Genomic DNA, 25539 nt, shown 5'->3' on the forward strand with positions numbered 1-25539 from the left:
AGTATTAGAAGTGAATTTCATACCCAAGATAACAAATGCATAAAACAAGAAATAAATACACAAAAATGATAGGAAACTTCTCTTTATTAATACTTCCAACTGTTACAGACTCGACTCGCCATGTGCACTCAGCTGTAGGGATCCGCACACTCAGCTATGGACTACTAGGCCTCTACGCACTCAGCTACAGAGCCTTCTCCTACTCTATGACCCAAAACTAGACTGTTCACTTCAAATCTATATCACACAGATCATGAGTTCTTCTTTTTTCTTAAGTTAGATGTCTTAAATACTTAGAGCCTTGCTCTATTTATACAATCCCATGGTCCGCGGACCATGGATAGATCTCTACACTTGACATTACAATAACAAAATTAAAGGCAGACAACCCTATGACTCTTTTACATACTACGCACTCTGTGCCCATGAAATGTGGAGTCTTTACATCGGAATTACAATCTTTGACCAAAATCTAGGCTCTAAGCCCCAAACATTCCCTTGGGGGATCCCACGCCCAACACTTATACTGGGCACATGACGTTTCGCATCCATTAACATGTTCAAAATGATAAGGGTTCAGCTATCTTTTCATTTTTAAAGGGTTGGAAAAGAGCTTAAAAGAAAACCCCCCATTTTATTCTCTTTTACGAGTCAAAAGGGAAAAATACTCGGCAATCTTTTCGTACAATTTTTTACAAGTCGAGAAAAGAGCTAAAACGTGATTCGGCGTCATCATCAAACATCCATCACCTGTCACTATGCAAAAAAGGTAAAGTGCATTATCTAATTCTTGAGGAAAAATAGGTCAAAGTATTTACAAAATCCTAATATTTCATGAAAAACTTAATAAAAAGGAGGAAATGTAAATATTTTTTACCATTTACTATTTTACCTTGTTATGAAAGACTTTTTACTCACTTTTTCCTAGATTGTAGGAGATCCGGGAGGTCATTCGTCGAGCTGCCAAGTGCAGGTAAGAGCCAAATCCCTAAGCTTCATTTTCGTACCATTTATTCATGTTTTTAACCAATTTTGGGATTTTTGAGGGAGGATTTATTAAACATTTTTCACCCTCGCCTGGTGCAACTTCCGAGCATGGAATCATGCCGGCCGAGGGTAATTAAAATGGTCTATCGCACCATCGATGCAACTCCTTTTTAAAACAAAAGCGTCAACGCCGTGAATAGGGAAAAAATTTATTTCCCCTTAAAACCACCATTAAAATTTGAAATTTATGGGTCAAAAATGATTATTGACTTAAATCTATGGTTTTTTGTAGGAAAGTATCACCGAAAATGGTAGACTAGAAAGAACTTGAGCACAAGGATGTGGACACCTAGGCACTAAATGATCCAAATTTCCTAGAAGCTTTGAGGGCCTATGGGCTCCTCAAGTTCTTTCTCATGCCCGGGATGTGGGCCCAACCTAAGTTGCTTCGGTACCTGATTAGCCTCTAGTACATAAATCAGGAGATATTCATCATTAGTGACCAAGAGTTAGAGTTAGAAACTTCAGACATGTATTTCATCACAGGACTGTCCCAAAGAGGGGAACCAGTCAACTTATATGTGTCACAACCGATTGGGGCAAGCATATCCATGTTGCTTGCCGAACATTTTCTTGAAGCCCTAAAATCGAAGAATGGCAAGATTGAGATTTCCACCATTCAGGATATGACAATAAGAGTGCTACTGTTGACTATCAACAGAGTGATGGGATCCCAGGCAGTGCATGAGACTAACAAGTCGAAATTCCTGTATGCCATTGACTACACAGCACCGACGATCTTCAACTGGGTGGAGGCCATGAAGATCAACATAAAACACCAACTGACCAAAGCTAAGGCAGGGAATTTGAAGCAATTTTGCTTCGAATATGTATTAGTGACCTTTTTCTTGGAACAGGTGCCACTATTCCAGTACCAATTGACTAAGGTAGAGCCTCCCATGCCATGCGACCCGCAAATGGCCCATTAGAGTCATTTGATGCCCAAGATCCCTAGGGGCCAGCACATGTCATATAGGCCTGCCTTCTTTTCATGGCTATGATGATAGAAGATCATCATGGAGGACTGGCCATACAGTGGCACCGACTTCCATGGAGATCCAAACATGCCGCTACCAGATGGAGAGGATTTTGACAATGAAGGTAAAAAATCAATTTTTTATTTTGTGATTTTTTAATTGTTTTTTATATATATGGGTTTATAACATTTCGCTTTGTTAATGCAAACATTGGACCAGAGTGTCTTGCTGGGATGTCCCCAATATCCAGGCACGTCGCCCATCTGGTTGATGTTGTTGCTCCTTATCAGGAGGGGAGTGACAACGAGGAGGAGATCACGAGGAACCTTGAAGGGTTGACTCGTGGTATCCTAGAGTATGCTCGGGTGGGAGACATTCCTCTCCAGTACCAAAGACACACTGTGGGAGTATTGGATAAGATCCACTGATTGCTAACTCGTGTTGCACAAGTCGTGTCATGCCACCATGATCACCATGCTGATTAGTTCCTTGGTATAGAAGTTACAGTTTTTGAGGCCTGTGTGCCACGGATATATGAGGCCTGCGAGCCGCCGATGTTATTTTGGACACATATATTATTTTTTGGGGTTTTTGATGTATCAAACATTATCACCATATCTGTGTGTGTGTGTGTGTGTTGCATTTCTTTCTTACTATGGTACAAATGATTTGTTTTATCTTTTCACATGTTTCATAAATGTCTATCTAACAAATAATTAGCTAATGGATATTTCAATGTATTCATGTGTCTAGGAATATGATGATATGTAATATAATCAAAATGCCTTTCCAATAGACGAATATGGAGATACATCCTCAATATTTGAGGGTTTTTGACAAAATATTTCCTGTTGAGTTGAAGGACGACAGGTTGTGAATCCAGGTTAACAACCAACTCTTGAACGTCAAGAGCAATGACTTCTGAAAACAGTTCGATGACCGCACTGTATTCAACAATGTTGTTAGTTGTGTGACCTAAACAAATACCTTGAAGATCAATCAACTCATCGTTAGGGTCATAAATAGCCCATGCCGCGACAATAGGTTATGAGTACTACGGCAAGCACCATCAGCAAAACCAATGTGGGGAGTCACAAACATCTACAAAGCAAGGAAAACATAGTAAATAGGAAAGTTGTTTGAAAACTAAAATACCAAACCACACTGCACAAAAATGAATGACACACTAATGTACACAAGTAACCATGCAAGATGACCTAAACATGGTACTTCTTTAGAGAGTAAATGCTCGAACTCGGGTAATCAATCAACACAGATGAACATTAGAGTTTTACCGTTGACGCGATAAGTAAGCATCGACTCGGCCAAATAATAGAGTATAACTCATATAAGGCGTTGCCCCCATGCCCCCTGGGAGGGGGGAGTAAAAGTCAGATGACAACCCCATTTCAATAATTGGCAATCGGTAAAAACTCGGGGAGGGAGAAAAATCCTAAATCCATGAAGGGATAAAGGTTCCCTCAGTTGAAAGATCTTGACCATGTCAGGCGAAACTGACATGTCAATAGGCAGCTGTGTAGAAACCTACTCAAGACACATCGACATGGTCGTGGGCTAGGCAGGAAGAAGGAACGATGATGAGTGTCATTCCATGGTGGTTCCTCAGGAGACATTACTTCCATGATACCATCGTCAGCAAGGAAAGTCTCGGCTAAGGGATCAAGAGATTCCAAGGCACCAAGCCATGGGGATTGAGAATACGTATCGCGAGAGGTCTTCGAAACAGAAGAATCATAGGATGTGGAACTTGAGGCCTAAACAATCTCCATGTAATTGATTTTGACAGGACTAAGCAGTATAACCTTGACCCAGGTATCAACAAGATTTGGTGAAGGTATGACCTAAGGACGATATTTGACCGAGACCACGTTGACAGAGGCAACATGAGGTGGGAGAAGAAAAATTCCCATTAAGGCAAAATCTTTAAAAAGACCTACCCCCACACTCTCATAGGGAGCACCAGTGTGCCTGACGTATGGAACATTTCCATCCAAGGAGGAAGAGGCAAAGAAGGATAGTTGGTCGACAGTGATAATCTTCCCTTGGTGGGGAAAATGAATCACGCAGAATAGGGAGGAGGCTACAACATGCATAGTATGGGTCCAACTCTGGCCGAGTAGAACATTGTAATTGAGATTAGTGTCGACGATCTCTACCTCGACCTATAATTTCTTGCCTTCCAGAGTAATGGCAAGGTTAGGTAAGACATCGAAGGGTCGCAAATCATGCCCATCGAAAGCTTCCAAAGTGTTCGGGGATTGGTTCAAAGTAGGAGAACCAATGGCCTTCCAACATGCGATTGACATGATGCAGGTGGAGGCACCTTCATCGATGACAGTCTTATGGATGGTCTTCTCATTGATGATTACCTGAATGAGAAAGGCAAACTGGTGAGGGAGACGTGGAACATGGTTCTCTAGATCAAAACATATCAAATTGGAATCGGTGGGATCAATACCCTTGATAATTGACAACAAATATTTCCATTGTGATGGGCAGCTTTGGAGTACCTCAAGAGCCAACATAGCTGATGGTGCCTGAGCCAAGTCCTCAACAATATTGTAGTGATGAGAAGCTTTGGCGTTGGGATTGTACGAGGATTTCTTTAGCACACCTAGAGAGGGTGGTTGTATAGCGGAATTAGGGTTAGGGCACTCGATATGAAGAGGGCTGGAACTCAGGGCAAAAGAAGAAGCGGTGGTTTCTTTCTCTCTCCCAGCTGTCGGAGCAGGAGTTTGGTAATATTTTGATCTAGTAGACACATTAATAGGCGTACTCGTCATGAACATTTGAGATCCTGAGGAAGAAAATGATTGAGGCTGGTCTACATTTGGGTCTACTAAGATGGAAATGGCTCTTTTAAGACAGCGGGGGTCCCTTTGAGCAAAAAACTAACTTCGGATCATCGAGGACAATCCTTGGTATAGTGATCCTCCTCACAAATGAGGCAGGGATACTTAGGCTTCTGTTGTGAAGATTCACCAGTAGACATTTTAGGAGGCCCCTATTTTGGGGCATCGACTTTACCCTTTCCTTTGCGTTTCTTCTTACCTTTCGAGGATTTTTCCATTGTGGTAGACTGGACAGCGTAAAGTTTGAGATTGACTTCTGTTTGGAAGAGGATTTAGCAGGGGTCTAGGACATTGAACCAATTACTCCATCAATAGGGGGTGCAGCCTGTGACACTACAAGAAAAAAGGACATTGGTGAGGGGCGAAAAATGTCACCATAAGCTCATTGGTGACAGTCAAAAGAGCCTTCGTCACCAAAAACTGAACGTCGCCAAAAGTATAGGTGTTGTAGTGACATTCAAATTCCGTCACCAATAATGATTTATAATGACGGATAGTGACTGTCATCGTTTCATATGAGCAATGGTGACAGACCATAGCCTCTGTCACCAAAGGTGGCATCACCAAAAGTATAGGTGTTGTAGTGACTTTCAAAGTCTGTCACCAATAATGATTTATAATGAGAGATAGCGACCATCAACATTTTATATGAGCAATGGTGACAGACCATAGCCTTCGTCACAAAAAAATGAACGTCACCAAAGGTGGCATCACCAAAAGTATAGGTGTTATGGTGACATTAAAAGTCCGTCACGAATATTGATTATAATGACGGATAGTGACCGTCACCATTTCATATGAACAACAACGATTTATTGTGATGGATCTTTCATGGCCATCACTATTGGTGCATATATATGGTGACGTTTTTTGACCCTCACCAAAAGGTGCATTGCCATAAGTATAGGTGTCGTGGTGACATTCAAGGTCTTTCACGAATAATGACTACAATGACAGACATCGATCGTCACCCTTTCATATCAACAAAAACAATTTATAGTTACAGTCCTTTGAGGTTCGTCACTATTGATGCATATATATGGTGGCGTTTTTTGACCGTCACCATTTCATATTTTGGTGACGGTTGAAAAATGTCACAAAGCTCATTGGTGATGGTCAAAATCTCATTCCATATGGATCATGTCAGGGCACAATGGAATCGAACCACCAACCTCCTGCTTGTAAAGCAAGTGCTCTTCCATTGAACCAACACCCTTTAAAGAATTAGACTTTTAAAATTAGACATTGAAACTTCATAAATTGTAAATTCTACAACTTTCAATAAATTAAAGTCTCAACAATATTTTACTAAACAAGCAAAGCAACATCGAAGCTATAGGCCCCTACCTAATGGTTATGGAAGTTATGAAAAGTAGGTGGAGGGAAAAATAATTATGCATAAGAGAATCAATATTTTTAGTTGAATACTCAATTAGAAATGAAAGTCTAAAGGCATTTATAATCTATAAATGACCTATAACTAGAAAATGCACCAAATGTTGCAAAGCAAATGTCATAAGTTGATAACATATGGAAGAAGAACATTGATGAAGACAGAAGAAATATGTTATAGGTTGAGTGAAAGAAAAATCTCAATGTTGTTGTTGTTTGGTGTTTAGATATCCGAATGTATCTAAAATTCTGTGCAAATGTAACACGGATCTCCGAAAACCATGAACGACATATGATTAAAAAAAAAATTATATATATATACATAAACCAACATGCAATTTGGAATTTCACAAGTCCACACTCAAAACATGACTACAACCAACAAATAAAGAAATTGACTTGGACAGGAAGCAATAGCTTCACCTTCCTTCTTGAGCTGCTTCTGTTTATTTGAATTTTACTCATGACATTCTTTATCTGACAAGGAATCAAAATCATCACTAATATTAAATTCATCCAACACGGACTTTGGATATCCCACTAACATCTGTGTCTTTTTTGCCATTCCTGAAAACCATGGAGTTTCATGTTGATAGTAGAATAAGATGTGTGCCTGCTGCTCAAGAACACATTCCTTATTAACCATTGTTACCTGACAAAAACCAAAGATACAACACAATATTAGCGTACACAAAATCCCCTACCGAAATATAATCATAACTTAGTAAAGAAGTCTAAAAGATGCTCTTAATTAATAAAATTTGTATTTGGAAATATTGTTTCTTTAGATTTAAAAAAGACTATGTTGTACAACACTTCTGTCTATTTATCCAGGAAAGTATATCATAGCATATGTCACACAATAGAAATCTATAGTACCTAAAGTAAAAAGACAAATTTGCTCAAGAAAATAGATTTAGAAAAGAGATTTGAAAACTATAAGTTTGTCATCAAAGCTTTACTTAATTTAACAATAAACTAGTTGGAGTTTGAAAATCAAAATCATTCATAGGAAATGAATAGGACAATGGCCAAAGTCATTATTCATACAAATAAAGCTAGAGTCACTATTTCCATTGCAGATAACTGAAATTTGGGCAGTGGTCTAACAATTAGAGCTTATTTTCTGGGAAGACTCGTCAATACAATCATTTTTTTCCATGGTCTATTGTGTCTCTAGATCCAAATTAGATAGCTTGCCATTCTCAAGTTCTACCTTTCAAGTACTGATTTCTGGCTCACCCTTTAAAACACAATTCTACCACTCCATTTTATTTTATTTTGTCAAGAGAATTGGCAAGACCTTCCCATCCTCTGTTTTACATAATCAATAACCATCCATCAATGATATAAATAATAATAGATACACAACAAAGGCCAAAGATGTTCTTGTTGTATACCTATGTTCTAGGACTCATCTGACCTTATTGGTGCAAAGAGCTCACCCTGAAAAAATAACATCCACGTGGAATTTAGAAAAAAAAATTAAATCAAGCTCCAAGTAAACCAATCAAAATATGAACATCCTTTTAATCAATAAAATCTCTGACTTAAAATAAAAGTGGCCTACAATTGAATGTTATATCAACCACGTCAAGTAACTAACATCGGGTGAAAAATACAGTCCATGCATATTGGATTAGTGAAATAATTGATCTGGTAAAGCTCAAAAACAGATGACTTAGAGCTAAGAAACACAAATAAATGACTTAGAACTAAGACATGAGGTTGCCCTTTCAACCATGTCGTTAAATAACTCTTCTTTATGTCACTTACCATTAAACTTTTTTTGATACCAGGTGGAAGTGGTATTGTAACATTAACCTCTGATAGTCTGTTTCCACGACTACTTCTCAAGATCTGCTCCATTACCAACATTTGGGGCTAGATAAGATACATGCAAAAACCATCAACATGAAAATCAAATCTACATCCTTGTAAAAAATGGGAGGAAAAAAATATCCACAAATTGAAACAGACTGTAGGATACCTCATTCTTGCAACATGATTATCTTGTCATGAACAATAAAAAAATAAATCAAGAGAAATGTAATTTTTGCCACATTTTGACAATGAAATATTTTTCATATTCTATGAAAAATTGATGAAAAAAGTCAGCTAAAGCTTGTCAACATCAAGATTATAGTAAAACATAAAGGAACTGCTCCAACACATATATAATCCTAAACATAAGTATCTATACATATAAGTATTTATTGAGGACATTGTATTTTGTGAAAATATGGAAGTCAAATCTTTGAAATAACACAATTTATGGTACCACTGCCTTATGAAGTCCATTCATTCAAGTATTTACAAAGTCCATTCATTCGAGTATTTACGAAGTCCATTCAGGAATTTATTCAAAGTTCAAAGTTCAAACAATTAACATGTAGCCTAAAAAAACTCAGATTTGAAAAGGAGATAACCCAAAGATGTAGAGTATATATCTCACATTTATATATTCTAATTTCCAGACATTGAAATGACACATTTTAGCATACTATTGTAAATTCAGCCAAAAATGCTAGAAAAAAGTATTGATGGTTATTTTGCTAATATAGAAGTTTTATACATGCATTTATTTAAACAATTAGCTTGCAATGTCAAACATATCTAAGGATGCACACAATATGCTGCATATTTAGTGCTGGTGTGTGAACTTGAGACAATGAAGTCCAACATTAACAGTTTGCCTACAATATGCACTAGTAGAATAGGTGAACAATAGTATTGTAGGTATGTGTTATGAATATATGTATTGCAGGCCAATAAGAGTATGGTTGGAACATTCATGTCCAACCCTTCCAATTTTGCCTATAATTTTCACTGGTCTAATAGGTGAACAATAGAACTGTAGGTGTGCATTCTGTATCACTTACCTAAATCCAACACCTTCAACATAGAAATTTCAAAGAATATGTCCAGAACTGGTAGGTAATTTGCAAAATGAAAGAGTTGGCTTGATTTTTTCTGGAGAAGACTAGATTCTTACATTGTTCAATGTAAATTCATGACACTTTTCCAAGCTTAGATGGAACAAAAAGGAACCAAGCTAGAAGGTTATTTAAAGAATCCTTACTTAGCTAGGGTAAAATGTTAGCCCTTTTTTGTCAAAAAGCATAAATGTAAAAACTTTAAGAAATTCAGTGAAGGGATTACAAAAATGTTCTTATCAAACCACTAACATAAACAAAGCTAAGAAATATTTCTTTGTAGAAGAGATATTCACGGTCAAATTAACAATAAAGTGACCTTTTAGCATAATTAATGCACTAGTACTCATGTTGTAGTGCCCCAGGGCATGCTAGGGACTATAGGGAGTGCTCATGTACATCTAGGGAAGAGGTGGGGAGACATCGAGCTGTAGCGAGGAGGACTACAAGCGATGAGGGGCAGATACTTGAGGTACCCAACCTCTTGGATTGTACCTTTGCTACGGGAGCCCTGAAGAGAGAGTAGCAGGACTGGCAGATGTGGGTAAAGACGAATACGGATGAAGCAGTAGAGAGTGCTACAGTGCAGAAGTCCTGGGCAATGCGAGGCTACCAGGCTGCAATAGTGCGAGCCTTAGTTGCGGTGACAAAGGAGCCCTAGCTATAGTCATGAAGGGAGACCTAGATGCAGTCTTGAAGGAGCTCTAGCCATAGTCAAAAAGGAAGTCCTAGCTACAGTAAAAGGCAGCCCTAACCACAATCAAAAGGAGGCTTAGCCACAACAAGGGAGAGGCCTAAGACGCACTCTAGAGAGAGGCCTAAGATGCAGTCAAGAGAGGCATAAAGACACAGTCAAGAGAGGCCAATTACGCAACAAAAGGAAGGCTCTTATCCACAGCAAAGGAGGCCTTAATTCGTAGCAAGAGGGAGGCCCTTAACAGATATCAAGAAGAATCATATAGCCGTAGTCAAGGAAGGTCTAAAGAAGCACTCAGAGAGGCCCTAGACGCAGTCAAAGGGAGGCCCTAGCCACCATAAGAAGGATCCATAAGACAACAAGAAAGAAGCCCTAGAAGCAACGTGGAAGTCTTAAGTTTTGTTGTAGGTACAATGTGTGAAAGAGAGGTTGTTTTGAGTGTTGTTCTTGGGTGCTCTTGTAGGGAGAAGGGTCGAACTTTGAAGTTTAAGATCATAGCAAGAAGAAGCATTCAACGTGGGTTAAATAGGGTTGTTCTGTAACTATTCCAGGAAGACTGAAGGGTTGAAAAGGGGCCAAGTATCTTGTTTGAAGATTCAACTAAAGGATGAAACTCAACTAAAGGATGACTTAGCTTAATAAAGTTCATGATGGCCTTTTACAATCATATACTTATGAGTGAACCCAACTCTTATTATTGGGGCTTATCCTAGTGTCCTGATAGGTGGGATATAAAGGAAAAATATGATCTCCCATTCTCCATTGCATTCCTCCCACCTTGAAAATCGAAAGGGGACATAATGAATTTCATATACACATACTTAATAGATATATATTCCCAATCTCTTGCCATCTACTAGTTGCACATGCTTGAGCTAGGCTCAAGCAATTAGTCAATCTAGAGCATGCATATCCCTACTTATTCTACACACACCTTTGGTGGATCTCTCTATCCCTCTAGTGAAAGTAAAAGGGTTTGGGTATGGTAAGGGCTGCTAGCTAGTTTTTTGAACCTTTGTATTTACATCTATTTTCGCCTGGCCTTACCGTACTCTCATCTCTATGTATTCTCAAATTAAACCAACTACACAATCAGAAACTTTGTTCTTGTGTGGTATCTCAAAATACTTTTAAAACATAAAATTACAACATACTGTCACAAGGAGACTAATCATGGTTTAACATATCAAACTTGACATATTACATTAACAATTTCCTTTTATGTGATGCCAATCTTCTGCCCAGGCCTTGGAACCATGCCTAAAGGGGTGTACTAAATGACCGGGGGTTTGCACTACTAGTAAACTTAATTATAACTAATTATGAGAACAAGATAGCATTGTTTATATACCATATTGCTTAAATTAAATATTAGCTTCATGTATGAATTATAGTGCACTAATAGAAACAGAGATAGTTTCCAACAAAAAGCACCCAAAAAAGCAGAAAAAGTCATAGGAGATACTTATATCGCTTCTTTGGTGCTGGTATTTGAAGACCTCCACCACCATCATCACTTCCACATTCATCCTCCTGCACCTCAAGAGTTGCAGGTACCACTTTGCCCCTGTTTCTTGAAATCTCTCTGATAGGAGTCTCTGTAGCCTTCTCAGAAGAAGGAATCATAAGTGGATTGGTTCTATGAGGCATCAACTCCTCACCACTTTCAACGGCTTCCATCATCAACTTCCAGTATTTAAAACCAAACTGAAAAACAAATTGGCTATAAGAAGTTTCTCCAGATGCCATTTCTGTAGCTCTGGGAGCAATTTTGGGGACAACAAAATGTTTTCCATTTTCTTCGACATTTATTTCAAATCTACCATCCTTTACTAGAAATGATAATGCAAAGATGTTTTCTACTGTCTGGGAAAATGATATTCTATTTAGAACCAAATTCTCTAATCTGGCTTGCTTCTATTTTCGCAAAATGTTAAATATGCTTGCCATATTCTTGTTTGTTTCTGATTTTTCATCTTTCGGGGACTCTTTCACTGCTTCAGGTCGAGTGCTTTCTATTGGCTTAGTCTGTTTTCTCTGTGCTATAGCTTTCCTTTGCTTCGGTTCATTATCCATTGGGCCAAGCATAGTGTAAATTCCTGCCACATGCTGGAAAATAGAAGCAGCTAAAAGCCAAATATTTCTCCATGATATTTGGGTTTGATCGTCATTTCCCTCCAAAGACCTGCTTCCATATGCTTGGTCACTATAGTTTCTTAGAATATCACTACTAATAAAATCAACTGGAGTATCACCATCATTGTTTTGTGATCTATTAACAGTATTGAGGAGTGTGGATGCGAGATCAAAGAGTGTATCAGCATCTATAACTTTCTCATGAGGTCTCTAAACAAAATTGTGCAAGCTTTCCACTTTGCTAATTATAGACTCAAATTTGCCAGATTCTGCTTTTAAAATATTTTCTCTCTCCTCAGCAATCAAAGTCTTGAGGGGATGATAATGGTACCTTAATATACAGTGTTTCACCATACTCTAATTGTTACCACTACATGTTGTAGCATCTTCTTTCTCTCTCAGGGGCTTACTGTAGCCTTGTTGTGATCCTTTTACCCCACAAGAGGAATTTTCCAGCGTCTGACTTAATGTTTCTTTCTCTTTAACTCTAGCTTGGGTACCAAGCCTTCTACCCATCCTTTCTATCACCTACTTTTGGAGTTGATAGAAATGAAAATATTCAACCAAAGCTAGAAGGAAGGGCTTGAAATTGAGATTTTTGATTGAAGAACTGTCGTGAAATGGAAAGAGAGCAAGAAAATATTTTCGTGTTGCATTGAAATGAGGGAGGACAGGGAGTTGTGATTTCCCCTATCCTAAGAAGTCTGCTTTGTAATAGAAGAGGGATGAAGGCCCACTACAGTGGATATAAAGTCCCAAGACATACACATTGTCGAATGAAATGCATAGGTGCAGTGTGCCAATTAAGCGTGAGGATTGGGAGAAGTGACACATGTGGGAGAGTGGCCATATTATTGAAGAATTGTTTACATTGAGGAAGGACACCATTTGAATATGGTAAGAATGTCAATTCTAACGTGGAGAGTTTCCAACACCACTTTCTCATCTACATGAGGGAGTTTATAATTTTTATATCTTCATCTCAGTCCCATAGTGAATATATTAGTGTGAGGATCCATTGTTTCATGATCCATATGTTGGATGCTTTGCTAAACTTGAACTTTATAAGGAAATCTCTTTAGATATCCAGAACATCTCAGAAATTTATTTGAACAATTATTGTCTTGCAATAATGTTTACTGATAATAAATTTCTTGGTAATGTACACATGCATAGAAGAGTGTGATTGATGGCATGGATACTTGACCTTTCGGGTCGAAATGGCCACCTCTAAAGATAATATTTGGAATATCCTTTGAGCCTTTCTTTGAGATGGCATCCAAGAAGTTGGAGTGAAGACATCAAGGAACTCTATATTTTGACATATTCCAGCTGAATCACCAAACATGCAAGAGAAACTAAAACCAGGGGTTATATATGTAATAGCCCTAGTGTATGGGAAATCCAGGCTTTTAGAGGAATATTTCTGCATTTAATAATTGGATGAGGATGAATATTTCTATTACACTATGTGTTGTTATTGATATGTTTGGACATTTTGGGTGAACACTTGGCCCATCTTCAAGAACATCCAATAACGTTCGAGTCCAAGACAGATTTAAAGAGATCATTTATCAAATTAGTTGTCCAGCTATGAAAGACAATCAAGTTTTGGAAGAGATACATCGTAGTACTATCAAAGCAGATTGTGGACCATGTTAGAAAATGGATCAAAAAGGTTTTTAGAATGTCTGCTAAAATTTGACATTTAGCATTGTCTTAGCATTTTCTTATCAACTTTCATGGAGGCAAAAAGTGACAGGAGAAACTTGCACAATAATGGCGGCCACTAGAATGAGAAACACAATGAATTAGCAAAATGGAATCTATTGCTATGATGACACATGGGAAGATACTTATTACTCTCAACGTGGTTGTATAGGAAAAATAGTTTTTGCCTTTGAGTATAGTTGATGTATCGTAATGTAGCGGTTGTTTCCCTGCTGCAATAAAACAAATATATATCCATCTCAAGGTGAAAGAATAACACCAGTATATCTTTGAATGATATGGGCTATGTGTTGTGCTCAACAGCTAGGAAAGTCTCTATCGGTCATAGTGCGATGAAGCGATGGGTTCGGGTTTCCGTGCCCGTGCTGTCAAAGTATATCGATACAAGTGATGAAAAAACATATGTTCAATTCCCTGGAACATATCTTATTTTCATTACTTGTCCAGGATAAATCCACGGCCATAGTTGAGAAACGTAATCAAAAGAAAATAAATATGTAGTTTATTTAAACAAATGTGGCATGAGCGGAAAACATATGCACCAAATTACAAAATGCGAAAGTCAAAGTTCTGTATAAAAGTTTTAAATTAAAAAAAAATCAAACAGTTGCCAGGAAGTTTAACGAATGCAACTGCCCAGCACTCATCCAATGGCCATTCGAGGAGGGTTGAAGCCATCCATCAATATGAAGAGATCTATAAAAGAAAACAGGGACTTTGAAGAAGGGATCCCTGATTTTTCATACCCAAATGTTGCCTGATTATTGAGCAAGGGCCTGACGAGTTAGTGAGGGTTTCCCTTTTGTTTTTGTTTCAATCTATTTTCATGCTTAGATTTTTGCTAATATGATGTCATTGGTGGACCTTAATATACAGTGTTGCACCATACTCTGATTGTTACCACTGCATGCGGTAGCATCTTCGTTCTCTCTCGGGGGCTTACTGTGGCCTTGTTGTGATCCTTTTACCCCACGAGAGGAATCTTGCAGTGTCTGACTCAATGTTTCTTCCTCTTTAACTCTATCTCGGGTACCAAGCTTTCTACCCATCCCTTCTATCACCTGCTTTTGGAGTTGAGAGCAATGCAGAAATTCAACCAAAGCTAGAAGGAAGGGCTTGAAATCTATGTTACTAGAAACCAGAAAGGGAAACGAAACGAGAAACGACAACGAGACGAGAAACAAAGTTTGGAGATTTCACATTCAAGAAATGAGGAGAGAGAAAAACAAGACAAATATGAAACATACAACCAAGCATTTGTTTCACATTCAAGAAACGAGGAGAGAGAAAAAACAAGAAAAATATGAAACATAAAACCAAGCATTCATCATTAACATTCTCGAATACTATGGTTCATAGGTAGTTGCTCATAGGCTTTAGCTGCTCACATTGGCCATTCCTTAATACTTATAGTGATCAACAAAGCTTCCATTTCTCACATAAGCCATTCTTGAATACCCATGTTTGATCCTCTAGGCTGGAAAATACAATAGTGAAGAAACACTTGGCACCGAATTCAAGTTTGATTTAGCCTTTGCATTTTCCGGATGAGTACATGATCCCACATACATTGTATATATTCTTGGATGTGACATGAGTGGACCTCAAATTTGGGATCTATTGTATCATTTTCCACACAGTTATTGGGTTATTGTTTTCATGGTTGGGTAACAAGATGGTGGAGATTGAGTTGATCTCCATTGGATATAGAGCCAAAAATAGAGGGTTGTCTCGAACTATTGCCACTTGCAGAACCATAAATACTACAACATGTGTTTGAAGACAAAATCTAAAGAGAAAAATTTCAAAAAATTATCTTTAATCCATTATAATAGAAAACTAATCTTTATAATAATAAAAATAATATATTTTAAAAGTATAGTTGAACTAGATATTAAATTGCTAGTTTGTGAGAAAAAAAATTAACTAAATTATTTAACTACTAATTTATAAAAATATATATATAAAATATCTATACACATTACTAATTTATAAAAGAGATTTGATCCCTTTAGGGTGTTGGTATATCCGAAATTAAGATGGATCTAGGTTAGTATATATTATTTACCATAATTATTGTTAAAGTGTATAATGGCTATCTCATATTTGTATTTGCATTGATTAAATGATTATTATATGTAGTCATGTTTTATATTAATTATTTTAATGCATCATATATATGGTTTTGTATAGTAAATTTATTTTTATGTTAAATTTTAATAGTTAAATTTAGATATTCTTTCTTGATTTATTAATTTTTATTTTTTATTTTTCGGTTGGATCCATTAAATTTTTTATCTGAGTCAATGTTTCCAATTAACAAGTGTGGTTGATCAATATAAATAAGTGAAATAAATTATTAAATTGTGATTTTTTTTAATTTCTACTTAGTTAAATATTATATATAAATATCACTTGTGGTTATAACATACCAAACCATTCATTTTTAGTTGTTAAATATGATTATGTTAAAATAACTTTAAAAAATGTTATCACCCATGGTTAGAACTTACCAAACCATTCTTTTTTAGTCCCTAGATTTGTTTATGTTAAAATAACTTTTGAAAAAATGTTATGGCCAATAGTTTTGTTATATTCCATGGTTTTGTACTTTATATTCATTTAATTTGCTAGTTTTTGCACATGGTTTTGTTAGATTCCATGGTTCTGTATTTAATATTTATTTAATTTATTAGTTTTTTCTCATCAATTTTCTTTCATAAATTAAAACAAGCGAGAGAGACCTTGAAGTCTTGAAAAGAAATGTCATAATCTAGGTATTTTATTCTAGGCCCTCTTAATATATTTTTGGTTGTTAGATTTTTGTGCCAAGAGACCCTTTCCACCTGGGGAATATGTTATAATATTTGGCATTTTAACTCAGTCAAAATAAAACAAAATCAAATCAAATAAAAAAATTAAAAACATAAAATTCTCCAGTGCATAGTTTTTTCTTGCCCATGGTTTTTTTCCCATGGTACTCCTAACCCATGGTTTTGTCCATGGTATTTTTCAATGTAGCCTATTCAAAGGCTAATAACTAAAGCAACCTAGATCCATTTTAACTGTGGATCAAGTGTTGAGAGGATCAAATCTCTTCACTTAAAGAGGTTTGTAGGAGAGAGAGAGAGAGAGAGAGAGAGAGATTGATCTCTCTTGATGCTCGAGAGAGATAGATCTATGATAAATAAGAGGATTTGAGTACTCCTATTTGTTGTATTTAAAATTTATTAAATGATGGATTTCTATTTTGTATTGATTGATTGTATTATTTATAAATGAAGAGTATTTCTTGTACTCCTATTTGTTTTGTATTTAAAATTTATTAAATGATGGATTTCTATTTTGTATTTTGATTTTTGAGACTTGTTTATTTTTATAAATTTACAATTATTTCTATCACTATTTTTATGTAATTATGAAACTTTCCATATTTATCATAGTTGAAATTATGTTTGTATTATAGACATATTAATCAATAGCTTGTTGCTCTTAAGCTTTATTATTGCAAATTACCTAACATAATCTCTCTTATCACCATGAAAAAAGTATTTATGGGATAAAACTATTAATGGGATGGATAATAGATAATTATTATTTTTTATATATTAAATTAATGTCTTTGGTTGATGATATTTAATATTATAGATAGTCTAATAGTTGATAAAAGTTTCTATAGGATGGTTTTATCAAAATCCTTTTCCAATCATTTGAGAGGTTATAAACCAGACCAATGGCAAAAAAAATATTGTGTCCCAATGTTTATATAAAATAATTAATTAACTAGAAAAATTAACTAAATTATTTAACTACTAATTTATAAAAATATATATAAATATCTATATACATTATAATTTATAAATATATATATATATATATATATATATATATTAAATAAATTATATATAAAACCTATACATTTAAATTTATAATTTTATATAAAAATACACATTTTAAATATTAGATACAATCACTAAATCCACTTTTAAATAAAAGCAACACAAAAATAACAAAAAAAATTGTAAAAACTTAACCATACACTGCTACACATCAATGGCTACAATTAAAAAAATAACATAACTTTAACTAATAAAATCCCTAAATAGTCAACGTTGTTAAAGATATATTAAGCACTATTGCAAGGTGTTGTCACTAGGGAGAACACCCAACCTATTTGCAACAAAGCTATATATGGTTGACTTCTAACCATAGACTATGAAAATGCCTTCAAAAACTATCCAGAAAACCAATGCTTTTTATGATTCATGTCTACGTCCAATCGGGAAGAGATCCATATTGCAAATGAACCAGATTAACGTTTTCCATAAAACAGTTTCAAGAAACGAACCATTTTTGGAAAACCCAGTTTCTTGCATTAAAAAAACGAAAACTACCGTATAAAACATCATTTTCTGTACCATTCCATTCCATTTTTTATACGGTTTTTTTTAGAAACGAAGACTTCCCTCTAGTAAAGAGAGCTTGAAATTGAGATTTCTGATTAAGAACCTTGAAATGGAAAGAGAGCAAGAAAATCTTTTCGTGTTGCATTGAAATGAGGGAGGGCAGGGAGTTACCCTGAGAAGTCTACGTTGTTGTTTTTTCTGTTGTTTTCCTGGTGTGGTATACTACCAAACTACTATTTTTGTAATTTCTGGTGTGGTATACTACCAAACTACTATAAGAGTTCAGTGTATATTTAATATAAATTTCATTGCCAATATAGTAATTGTGGGGCTAGTTCATTTGAAGCTAAATTCTTAAAAAACAAAACCCAAATAACCTAATTTCAGGTGAAAAAGTTGGTAGATTGTTTGAAGCAATTGAAATCGAGGAAGGAATTAAAGGAGAGAAAGGGTACCTGTGCAAGTATTTTCTTGGGCTCTTGAAAGAAGACCAAGGCTTCTGATCCTTCCATCGTGGTCCAAATTTGCCCACGAAAATAGATCCATGTTTTGTGAGCAAGCCATTGAAGAGATCCTCCTCAATCTTTTGTGAGCAAGCCATTGAAGAGATCCTCCTCAATCTTATTTCTCAATGCATCCAAATTCAACCATGAAACAATAACTGCCAGCGAATTACTACAACATTTCATGTGAAAATATAAAACAAATTTGCAAATCAATTCTAAGAATGGCCATCAATCTAGAAACCCTAAAAATTGATCCAACCACCTGTACCTGTTTCCATATAGCCACAGATCAGATTGTACTGTGCCCATGGTCTTTCCTTTTTTTTTCAACTACTCAACATACATTTCATGTGAAAATATAAAACAAATTTGCAAATCAATTCTAAGAATGGCCATCGATCTAGAAACCCTAAAGATTGATCCAGCTACCTGTACCTGTTTCCATATAGCCACAGATCAGATTGTACTGTGCCCATGGTCTTTCCTTTTTTTTTTCAACTACTCAACATTCATTCGAATACACTAAGGCGGGAAGAAAACTTGTTCTGGTCTTTCTTTTTTTTTCAACTACTCAATATTCATTGAATACAAGAAACTAATGGTCTTTCCTCATTTTAACTACTCAACATTCATTCGAATACACTAAGGTGGAAGAAACACAACATAAGTCTTCCTCTTTTTCAACTACTCAACATTCATTCGAATACACTAAGGCGGGGAAGAAAACGCGGCAAAATGGTCTTTCATTTTTTTTCAACTACTCAACATTCATTCAAATACACTAAGGCGAGAAAGAAAATGCGCAGAAATTAAATTTTTAATTTGGATGATCGTTAAATTTTTTAATTATAATTATTTATTTTTTATAAATTTAAAAACATTATATTTTATGAATATATCAAAATGTATGGAATGTATATTTTCTTATCTTATTGTATACTCATTTCAAAAATTATATTTTATTTTTTCAAAATTACAAAATAATTAACCATGTTGTAAGTTGTAATTTTAAACAAATTCAGATTTGGATTTTATATAATTAAACAAAAAAACTATAATATTTTTTTATTAATGTTTAATTATCTAATACTAATATTATGGGTTTCCATGTTATTTAAACAAATGAGATTTGGTTTTATAATTATTATGTCAAACTTTAAAGCTAAAAATTAACTTTTAACAATGCAATCTTTTATAACCAATTTGGATGTAGTTCATTGTTATGGCAGTAAAAAATGAATCTCATGAGTCAATTTGGTTGTAGTTCATTGTGATGGTAGTAAAAAATGAATCTCATGAGCCTGGTCCCACCCACACATTGGTATAGTTCCACCCAAGGAACCATTGATCTTTCTCCATGAATCGGTAATATTGTACCAAGAAGCACCATAATGTATGGCATTTCTATTTCCCACAATTGAAAAAGCACCATAAATCCTTCTACATGAGCATTTTGCTTCCGTATTGTTGAACTAAACATGGCAAGACTTTCCTGTGGCAACAAGAATTTCTGAAACCCTCATCCCCCCTATCACAATATATCTTAGAATCCATCATGTTGGAGTGTAGTATCCCTAGTAAGCATATAGGAGTGTAGGGGAACACAACCTCAAAGTCAATGGGAAGCCAAGGGGAAAGGTTTGTGCATCTAAGAGGGATACCTCGATTACATAGATGTGGTTTTCTAAGCTTTTGCATTAATCAAATGTATATTTGAGGGGGAATTCAGCCATAAAAAAATGCTTGACTGAATTTTCATACACAAGGGTTGATTCTACTTCGAATTTTGATACTTTGTGTTTACTCACTTTAATGTCATTACATATAACTAATAATTTGCAAGTCCTTGTCTCATTTGATCTCATTTTATTTCAATTGTGAAGTGACTAAGCCTTGAACCCAAATCCTCATAGCTAAGATTTACAAAGTATGCATTGCCTCATTTCCTCTCATTTTACTTCAGTTAAATGGAGAAACTATGCCTTAGCCCCAAACCCACACAACTAAGCTTTGCACACTACAAAATCCTCTCTCTCCCTGGTATTGCACTTGGTTTAGATATACTTTTCTTAGAAGAGAAGCAATGTCTCACTAAATACCTTACATGTTAACTTATCATCTGATCCCATTACATTTTCCAAGCATTGAGGACATTAATAAAATTTCAAAATTCAATTTCACACTCATTTGATGTAATCACCATGTTCCATCAATTTCAGGTAAACTCTACAAATAAATGTAAGTAATTATTTTGATTTTTTTCATTGATTCTAAATTAGCAAGTGAGAAAACTGCAGATGCATCTTTATTTTTAAAGTACAATCATCCAAAAAAACTCATCAAAGACTAAAGATAGGTTAAAACCTTTATGGAGTGAAAAATATTGTTGGTATCCTCCAGAATAACACTACTTTCAGAAGTTGGGTTCAGATTTTACCACAAATGCAAGAACCAAAGTGAGAAGCTTATTTTAAAGTTTTTATAACATGATATATTATAAAAAAATTTGAAGAAGCACACAATACAAAAAAGTTTTGTATCTAGTATCATTCTAGATAGAGAAAAGTACTCGTTAGGCTATCTATGACATGAGTAAGAATTGCTACCCACCTACTTTCAAAATCATCATGGACATTTAAATATTAAAAAAGGAATTGATTAGGCTACCTATGACTAAATAAGAGTTATTCCCCACCTTTCCAAACTATCATGTACATTTAAGCTATCATATTTTATCAACATCCTTTCTATGATGCAACACGTTACAACTTTCCATTATATTTATGCATTATATGAGTTGATGTACTTGTAAGGTGCATAAATTCCAAAATAATTGTCCAAATACCCATGTTTCCACTAAATTAATTGTTTAAGTAAGAGACACATTCTATTGTAGGAAGCATGCATCAATCAAACACTGCTCTACTCATAGTTTACAAACCCAACCAATTTTTCATACACAAACACATTCAAGACTAATCCACAATAACAAACAATGCTCAAAACAATATTCTTCATCAAACATCTACCAATGCATAAACAATGAGGAGACAAGAGACACATAGAATATGCGATCAACTAGGGCCAAAACCTCTCCAACATGAGAGGAAAACCCAAACGAGATCTTCTTCTTATATAGACTTCAATTGATGAATACCAAGACCATGGCCTAGACCCTTGACTCAATGACCTCTCCAAGACCAAGTCACAAGCCTCCTTGATTCAACTTCCTTATTTTTCCTTGAGTCAACAATGATCAGGCTTCTTCCTTCAATAACTCAACTATCCTTCAAATTCCAGTTCCATGGATCAGATCTGTAGTTCTTGGCCCTCTTGCATAAACCCTAGAACGTGTGGTTGACCAACCTTTTGAACCTTGATCTTCTTCGCTTGGATGGTATGAACTCTTATTATAATTCGGTGTGTAACCTTGCTTATCTTCTTCCTTGATTTGACTTCTTGGACAACAACAAGATCTTCGACCTTTTTTGTAGTAGATAGTTCTTCCTTCCTTCGCACGTGTGGATCTATTAGCCCTAAAACAGACCCATAAACAACACCAAAATCTTCTCTCTTTGTTTCCTTCTCTTGGTTGGTTATCTTCACACTTCTTATTACAAACTTACTTAACCAAATTTTCTTGTCCACAAATGGAGGATGAGCTGCCCTATATATAGTGTTTTTTCATCAAAAACACATGCTAGGAAGTGTTAAGGAGTGTTAGGGGAACACAAGGGAGCAATAGGTGAAAATAATGCATGCAAATGAACGATTAAGATTTTGTGACAGGAAGTGTTAGTGAGTTCCAAGTGTGCTAAGGAGGGAGTGATAAGGTATGTTAGGTAGTGTTAAGGCATATTAGAAGCCAGGGAACATGCCAAGATGTGTTAGGTGCTAGGGTGTGCCAATGCATGCCACGGAGTGTTATGGAGTGCCAGGGAAACATAAGGGAGCACTAGTTTCAAATGCATGGAAATGAATGACTAAGAGTGTGTGACAAGGAGTGTCAGTGAGTTCTAGGTGTGCTAAGGAGGGGACGACAAGGTATGTTAGGTGGTGCCAAGAAATGCTAGAGTGTTAGGGCGACATGCCAGGGTATGCCAATGCGTGTCAGGGTGTGCCAATGCGTGTCAGGGAGTGTTAGGGAGTGCGACATAAACACAAAGGAAAACTAGTTCAAAATGCATGGAAATGAATGAATAAGAGTGTATGATAGGGAGTGTCAGTGAATTCCAAGTGTGCTCAGGAGGGAGTGACAAAGTTATATGCTAGGTAGTTCCAAGGCATGCAAGAGTGCCATGACATGTCAAGGAGTGGTACGGTATGATAGGGAGTGCTAAAGCATGCCATGGCATGTAGGGAATGCCAACATGTGCCACATAGTGCCAAGGGATTGTTAGACATGCCAGGTGTTATGCCATGTCAAGATGTAAACTATGTTGCTTAGTTGTTTTATGGCCATGGTTAGACGTGAGCCTTGACTTGGTAACTTCTTAAGTGAGATGAGCTAATATTGGGCATGAGTAGCCTAAGATGAGTTATAGGCCATTCTTAGGTGAACAAGGGATAGTATAGTTGTAGTAACTGTAACTTGGTCAAGATGTTGTAGTCGAGGTAGGACTTGGTTGGTTCCCAAGTCTTAAAACCAATAAGGGTAGTTATGAGGGCATGATAGCTAAGGAGTGTTAGGGCATGCCAAGGAATGAAAAGGCATGATAACACATGCCAGACAATGTCAATGCATGTCAAGGAGTGTTGGGGAGTGTGAGGGCATCACAAGGGAGAACTAGGTCAAAGTGCATGGAAACAAACGAATAAGAGTGTCTTCCAGGTGTCCCAAGGATGAAGTGTATTAGGATAATTTCATAATAGGACTTGCAATAGGTAAGCCTACGATTACGATAAGGGGATGGAAAAAGAAATTTTAGACAAAGGGAGACTTTTGTCTAGGGACAACACTATTTTTCAATGACTTGGTTGGGTTCCAAAGTCACAAAAAAAGTAAGGCTATCTATGAGGGCATGACAACTAGGGAGTGCCAAGGTGTGCAAGGAATGCCAAGAAGTGATAACACATGCTAGAAAGTTCCAAGGCATGTTAGTCATTCCAAGACATGCCAAGAGGTGTCAGGTGCTAGGGTGTGGCGCCAACGCATGCTAGGGAGTGCCAGGGAAACACAAGGGAGGACTAGTTTCAATTGCATGTAAATGAATGAATAAGAGTGTGTGATAGGGAGTGTTAGCAAGTTCTGGGTGTGCTAAGGAGGCATTGACAAGGTATGTTAGGTAGTGTCAGGGAAACACAAGGAAGGACTAGTTTCAATTGCATGGAAATGAATGAATAATAGTGTATGATAGGGAGTGTTAGCAAGTTTTAGGTGTGCTAAGGAGGCATCTCTAGACAAATTTTGGGAGGGTTTGGAGAAAATTTTGTGTTTTGGTGCAGACTTGCAATTTTTGGCAATTTTTTTGTCTAGCAGCACAGCGAGCTCACACTTTGCTTCTTCCTCTGGGATCCAAATGATGTAAAATCAGAATTTTTGGAAATATTATGACCCCATCTCAAACCCCATTTGCCCACTTTCCTGGTCTGGGGCTCAGGTTTTGAGAAATTTGTAAAAAAGAGGCCAAAAATCACCTTTTTGCCCTCTCTTTCCATTTCGTTGCGCACCTGGAGACACCTTGGGCGAATGGCCATATCTCAGCCAAAAATTGGTCATTTTGAGTGAAACAATACTCTAAAGACATCTACACTCTCCCAGATTTCCAGAAAAGGCTTCCAATCTAGATTTGGACTTCAGAAAGGCACTCAAAAATGGCCTCCAACAGCTCACTGTACACCTGGAAATTTCTGAGATTTTTGTAAAATTTTCACTGTGTAATTTTTTGTAATTCCTAGTTTGACTCTGGTAAAAGTCAAAAGGGTGAAGTAGATGAATGTGAGGGGTAAAATTAAATGTAAATAATGGGTGGTTAGTATTTATAAGTTGTTTTGATGTAAATTTGACCTCATTTATGAGAGAGGTTGGAGTCAAAGTTAATTGTAGAAGTTGTTTTTAACTTCCCTAGACATTAGGGTTTGGTTAGAACACCTCATGGAACAGTTCCTAGAGTCATTGATTCAACCCCTAAGAGTGGGGAGATGTTTTGTTTTGGTCTTTATGTATCATTTCTTAGTGATAGAATGGGTTGGATTTCATAGGAGAGAACTATTGTAGCTTGTACTTGGACATTTTTTGGAAATCAAAGGACACAATTTGCAACTATTATCTAGGAATTCATGTGCAGTAAGTTTGTGATGTTATTTTTTCTCTGTTATAGCTTTATATGAAAGATATTAATCTTCTCTTTCCATTCATCAATTATTCAATGGTTTTCCTTACATTTTATAAACAAAATTCTTTGCATAAAGCTCTATTTTGATGGAAAAATCATTTGTGTTACTTTATTTCTTGCTTAATGAATTCATGTTTCATGCTCATTAATACCTTTCGCTTCTTCTAAACACTACACTACACCGAAAAACCCTAAGATCCATCACAAAAGTAATGCTACCTTTCTCCTTTTTGTATTTTTTGTTGTAACCCTTTGATCCTCTGACCTAGCTACCTAGTTTTTCTCCCTTATCCAGCAACAAAACCCTAAATTTTCCAAAACCCACTTGAACCTAGCTATCTAGCCTAAAATCCTTTACATTCCAGTCATCTCTTTGTTGTGATTTCATAGAGAGAGCCCTCTCTAGTTTGGTAGGACTAGCTACCAAACTAAAATCTTGGTCTGTGATTACCTCGTCGATATCCTCATCATCAGCCTGGGACAATGTGGAGGATAACAGAGGG

General features: G+C 36.1%; 1 pseudogene; it reads right to left on the reverse strand.

The window, feature by feature from the left end:
* Positions 1-11374: 11374 nt before the first annotated feature.
* Positions 11375-11998, reverse strand: LOC149216484 (non-structural maintenance of chromosomes element 4 homolog A pseudogene; annotated as a pseudogene).
* Between the last annotated feature and the right edge of the window lie 13541 nt (positions 11999-25539).

Source organism: Pinus tabuliformis, chromosome 1_1 (assembly GCF_031772625.1).
Source record: "Pinus tabuliformis cultivar Carrire ecotype Pingquan chromosome 1_1, CPIR1, whole genome shotgun sequence".
NCBI lineage: Eukaryota > Viridiplantae > Streptophyta > Pinopsida > Pinales > Pinaceae > Pinus > Pinus tabuliformis.